Here is a 6,000-nt window from a genome sequence, read left to right on the forward strand (position 1 = left end):
TCATATAACCTTTTTTTTTTTAAAGTAATCTTTTTTTTATTTTTATTTATTTATTTGAGAGCGACAGACACAGAGAGAAAGACAGATAGAGGAAGAGAGAGAGAGAATGGGCGCACCAGGGCTTCCAGCCTCTGCAAACGAACTCCAGACGCGTGCGCCCCCTTGTGCATCTGGCTAACGTGGGACCTGGGGAACCGAGCCTCGAACCGGGGTCCTTAGGCTTCACAGGCAAGCGCTTAACTGCTAAGCCATCTCTCCAGCCCTCATATAACCTTTTAAATGTCAAAACTCTGAGGTGAATTTTACTTAAATGACAGTTGCAACTCCATAAAAATCACAAGATTAAAACAGAATGATCTGTAATTTTATTCAAACATTCCATGGAAAAAAGAAATTATCAAAACACAAAAGAGCCAAAGTTTACCATACAACAACATAAGAAAATTGTGTCACTTCCCTGGCTTCCTGCTGCCTTATCACACTTTCTTTCTATTGCACTATGACTTGGTATAGTGCTTTTTACTCTGCCTTATTCTTTCCTCTCTTTCTCCACCTTCTCTTGGGTCCTTCTCTGCCCCTTCACACACACACAGTCACAATTGAAAACTTATAGAACTGAAGAAGTATAAATCAAAAGTATATGGAAGTGTTGGGTGAGAGTGTGACCCAAAACTCCAAAACTAAGGATGAAAAGACAGATGGAACTCCAGGCATTGTAAGCCAATTTCAAATATGATTTTAGCTTTTTGAGAAACTTCCACACTGACTTCAGTAGTGGCTATACCAGTTTATACTCCCACCAACTGTGAATAAGGATTCCTTTTAAATCACATTTTCAGCAGCATTTTTTATTGTCATTCTGAGTGTGATGAGAAGGAATTTTATTTTATTATTTTTTTTCTTTTTTGGGGTTTTCTTTGAGAAGGAATTTTAAAATGGCTTTAATTTGCATTTTCCTTATGGCTAAGAGTATTGAACATTTTTTTTAAACCTTTGTTCACCATTTGTATTTCTTCTTTTGAGACCTGTCCATTTTTTCACCCATTTACTGACTGGCAGTTTTGCTTATTTGGTATTTAATTTTTGTAATTCTTATTCATTCTGGATATCAACTTCTTACCTGAGGGTTAGTTGGGAACTGTTTTCTCCCATTCTGTATCCTTTCCATTTATTCTGCTCATAGGGTTCATTTGCTGTGCAGAAATCTAATTTTATGTAGTCTTGTTTGTTGATTCATGGGACCATTTCTTGTACTGTTAGAGTCCTGTTCAGAAAGTTCTTACCTTTACTTATATAACTTCTCATGTACTGCCTAACTTTTCCTTTGGCATTTTTAGCATTTCTGGTTTTACAGAAAAGTCTCTGATCCATTTTGATTCTATCATTATTCAAGGTGAGAGATGTGTATTTCATTCTTCTACAGACAGATACTAATTTTGCTGACACCATTTGTTAATAGGCTATCTATGATGCTGCTACGTCACTTTTGGGTATTTACCCAGGGGACTCTGTTTTGTGCTTCAGAGATACTTGCACAGTCATGTTCATCACTGCTGTATTCAAAACAGCAAGGAAATGTAATGAACCCACATGTTAATAATGGATGACTCAGTGAAAATGTGGCACATATGCACAATAGAATTTATTAACCTGTAAAGAAAAATGGAATGATAAAATTTGTAACAAAATGGATAGAACTGAAAAAGGGTATATTAAATGAGGACCCAGACCCAGAAAGACAAAAACTGCATGTTTTCTCTAATATGTGAATCTTTAGTTTAATATTGTTACATATATAGTTAGGAATATGAGTAATTCTAGGCTATAAGATTAGGTAGAAAAACACGAAAGAGAAGCAAAAGGTATTAGGCAATGGTGTGATGGACCAAAGAACTCTTGTAACCTGAAAGCAGAATTGACATGATAGAAGGAGAGGACATGGCAGTGGGGGAGGAGACAAAATGCTTTGAAAAAAATTACATAAATAAGTTTATTCTTTGTATACTAATAAAAAGTTTAATTAAAAATGTATAATTTTAAAAAAAGAGTATGAATTTTAAGGAGATGGTTCAAGCTTAAACGAGTTGGCTCCACAAGTCTGCCATCTGAGATTGATCATGAGTACCTGTGTAAATTGAGAAATCAGTGCCAATAAGTATAGGATTGCAATGTCTGTATGGCAATGAGAAGTGGAGTCAGGAGACTCCTGAAACTCAGGGGCCAGACAGAGGCTGGTCTACCATTTATTTCCAGGAAGCAGGCACTGGTTCTTGGGGGAATTGTAACAGCAGAATTGCTTGTACTACAGGACAACAAGTAACAACTAATTGATACCAGATTATTTCAGGAGGTCAGGGGGCTGGAGAGATGGCTCAGTCATTACAGTGCTTGCCAGCAAACCCTATCAACTGGAGATCAATTCCCTGGTACCCATGTAAAGCCAGATGGACAAGTTAGTGTATGTGATTAGAGTTTGTTTATAGCAGCTGAAGGTCCTGGTGTGCCTATTTTTTTCCTCTCTCTCTCTCCTTAAAAATAAATAAAGTATTTTTAAAGTGAAGGTCTGATGTCACAGATGGAAGGAAAAGAAACTTTCCAGCTTTGGTCCTGCTATAGATAGGAGGTCCAGTGTGGCTGCCATGGGTGAGAAGGGTAAGAAAACCAAACTCAGGCACAAGCCTATTGTAGACAGCTCCACAATGCTACAATGAACATCCAACCAGACAGTATTATGGGACAAAGGAATTTATTTCAAGCTGACAGATGCAGGAGAAGTTCCATCAATGGCAGAAAAAGCTGGCTTCTATTCATAAATCCAAGCAGAGAAAGAATCTACAGCAAGCAAACACCAGTACCAACACACACACACACACACACACACACACACACCAACGTCAGCAAACAGGGATCCTAGTTCCAACTCAAACTGCTCTTCACACCTTTGGGCTGGAATTACATCTGCCCACAAATACACCCTTGAGCTGGATCCCAAGAGCCTTCCCTACTCCCCAGTTATATCTCCTCTAGCCAGGTGGTTAGAGACACAAGTTTAACGTTTAATAAAACACCTAAGTCTATGGGGAATGTATACTCACATTCAAGCCACCACAGAGCCCCTGCCTAAGGCCTGATGTAGAATTGAGAAGAATAGCAGTTCTTACCCTGAGCCTGACACTGACAGAACTAGCACCAGTCTACCACTGTGGAATGAGCCAAAACTTCACACACACACACACACACACACACACACACACACACACACTTCTAGGATATAGATAAGCAAACTTGTGAAAGCCCAGGGTGGTGTAAGAACACAGAACAACGTGCCAGCACCTCTGGTTCCCAAATACTACTGGTAATGGCAGGCCTCCACTACATGAAGTCTAACCCTATGAAAACAAGAGAAACACTGAATCCCAAGCCTTACTCAGCTTTCCACTGGACTGCCTCAATCTTCCACAGTATTAACCTGAATGAAGAGGTATATTCATTTCTCGGTGTAACGTTCTTATTATAGTTTCTATAGTTCCTTCTATACCACCTGGCATTAAATTACTAATCATGTGATTAACCAAAAAGCAATTATTCAAGGCTAGGCAATAAAATCAGCAACAAATCTTTACTCAGAAATTAACTAAATGGCCAAGCATGGTGGCACACGCCTTTAATCCCAGCACTCAAGATGTGGAGGTAGGAGGAGCCCCATGAGTTTGAGACCAGCCTGAGATTACATAGTAAATTCTCAACCAATTTGGGCTAGAATGAGTGCATACCTTAAGAAACCAATAAACAAACAAAAAAGAAAAATAAGGAAAGAAAGAAAAAGAAATGAATTGAATGTTAGATCTACTAAATAAGGACTTCTAAATATACCTGATTGCTATTGTTAAGACTCATATGGTGGGAAACTTTCACAGAAAGATAAGCTATGAAATTTTAGTAGAAAGGTAGAAATTACCTAGCAAAATAATAAGTTTAGATTTTAAAAATATATAAGAGATAAGTTGCTCTGAAAATAGAATTAGTACATTCTTTAAAAAATCAATAGAAATTATCTACAATTAAAAGAAAAGAAAAGGAGTGGCATTGTGCATAATTGGGATATTCTGGAGCTACAAGGAATTATCAAAGAGTACAACACATGTATGACTGGTCTAGAAAAAAAAGAAAATTACTGAATAAATAATTGAACTTCAGAAGTTCAGAGAACTTTAAGCAGAATGGCTTCATCTAGATCTTTTCTCCCTTCCTCCCTCTCCTCTCCCTCTCTTTCTCTCTTCTCTCTAACTCTTGTATATTAGTTATCTTTTTCCTCATTTTCTTAGTGGGCACTGACCTGTAATTCCCAGTACCAGCATGGGGCTATCATCCACAGATCAGAGAGACCTACAAGGTTTCCTAAAAGACAGACAGATTTCTACCAAAGTACTTGATGACCCACCAAAGGTTAGTGGTAAGACCCTAATGCTGAAGACACCATATGCATTTGACACATAAAATGGAATGGCATGACTGGAAGCTAGAAGAGAGTCAGTCCCCAGACAGTCAGTGTGTCTAGTGCCAGAAGGTGCTACATGGGCAACTGGGGGAAAATGACCAGTATCTGTCCAAACAACTCATGGTCTACCTACTTAGCAGCAAATAACCTGTTGTAATGCCCACACAAGTGCAATAATGGCACATAGCCATGGTGGGGAACCAGCTGCTCTTGATTTGACTAACTGATCCCCTCACTGGTATGGGACCCATAGCTGGAGCTGGGAAACAAGTCAGAACCTTATCCAAACATTAGGCCACTCTCCAATGTCAAGCTACCATCAATCATGGGCTACAAGAGGGCCTACACCTATTAAATGCTGTATAAAAAATGTAAGGGTTATCTCATTTATCCTGGTGCTAACTTACTCTCCGTTGGAGAATCTGCTACTCTTTTTCAGATAGATGTAGGTCCTAAGGAGAGAGCCACCCCATCATACCCCAGAAGGGCACTGGCTGAAACTAAGAAAAATTGGCAAAACAAGCAAGGGTGCTGTTTTCCTGATGAAGCAGATACCAACACAAGGGGGAAGGAGACTAACACAGAGAAAAATCAACTCCTACCAAATCAGAGAGCCAGAGCCTCAGAGGCCCCCAATGCCTCATCACTGAAGCAGACCAAAAATGAACCCAACATGGCTCAGGGAAATTTTGTGGAAGAGGGGGAGGAAAGAATGTCAGTGTCACATGTTGAGTCATGATATGCAGAAATTTATCTTACCCATAACAGTGGGCTAAATCCACAATGCATGACCCATATACCTCAACAAGGAGGGGCCAATGGGGAGGGGGTAGGTCATGGATGAGCCTAATAATGGTACCAAACTGACTGTATTTGCTGAATACAAAGCTAGTTAATAAAAAAATTAAAAAAAGAAAGACTCAAATTTAACTTTTGTCAAATAGACTTGCAAATTACATTATAAATTCATCCATAGATTGGAACATCTTAAATATAGGAATTATGTCGTTTTGTTTCCTCAAACACCTGGAAAAAAAGGAGAGATGTACTGAATAAATCAAAATTCTAAATAAAAAAATAAAGAAAAAAATAAACTAATACATGTCTCATCAAATTATAAAAATAGTTGAAGAGAAAATTTAAAGGCAGCCAGAGGATAAAAGAACTTTCATATATAAAGCAAAGATAAGAATATTAATAAACACTTTGGGTTCTTTCTGTGGATTCACAAGATGACGATTGAACATCATATGTGTACTTAAAAGAAGGGAACAAATTCTTCTGTACATAGGAAAATAGTTTTCAAAAATGGCAAAATAGAAATTTTCTCATAATCAAAGCTGTGTCTTTTTGTTACTAGCAAATGCTCTCAGCTAGAAATGTTGAGGAGGGTGTTTCTGTGAGAAGTATAATAGAAACAGGTATTTGATGTACACAAAAAGAAAATGACCTAAAGTAGTAAAATTTATTCTCAATTTAAGATGTAATTTCCTCATAGATAA

This window comes from Jaculus jaculus, chromosome 5 (genome assembly GCF_020740685.1).
Source record: "Jaculus jaculus isolate mJacJac1 chromosome 5, mJacJac1.mat.Y.cur, whole genome shotgun sequence".
NCBI classification, from domain to species: domain Eukaryota; kingdom Metazoa; phylum Chordata; class Mammalia; order Rodentia; family Dipodidae; genus Jaculus; species Jaculus jaculus.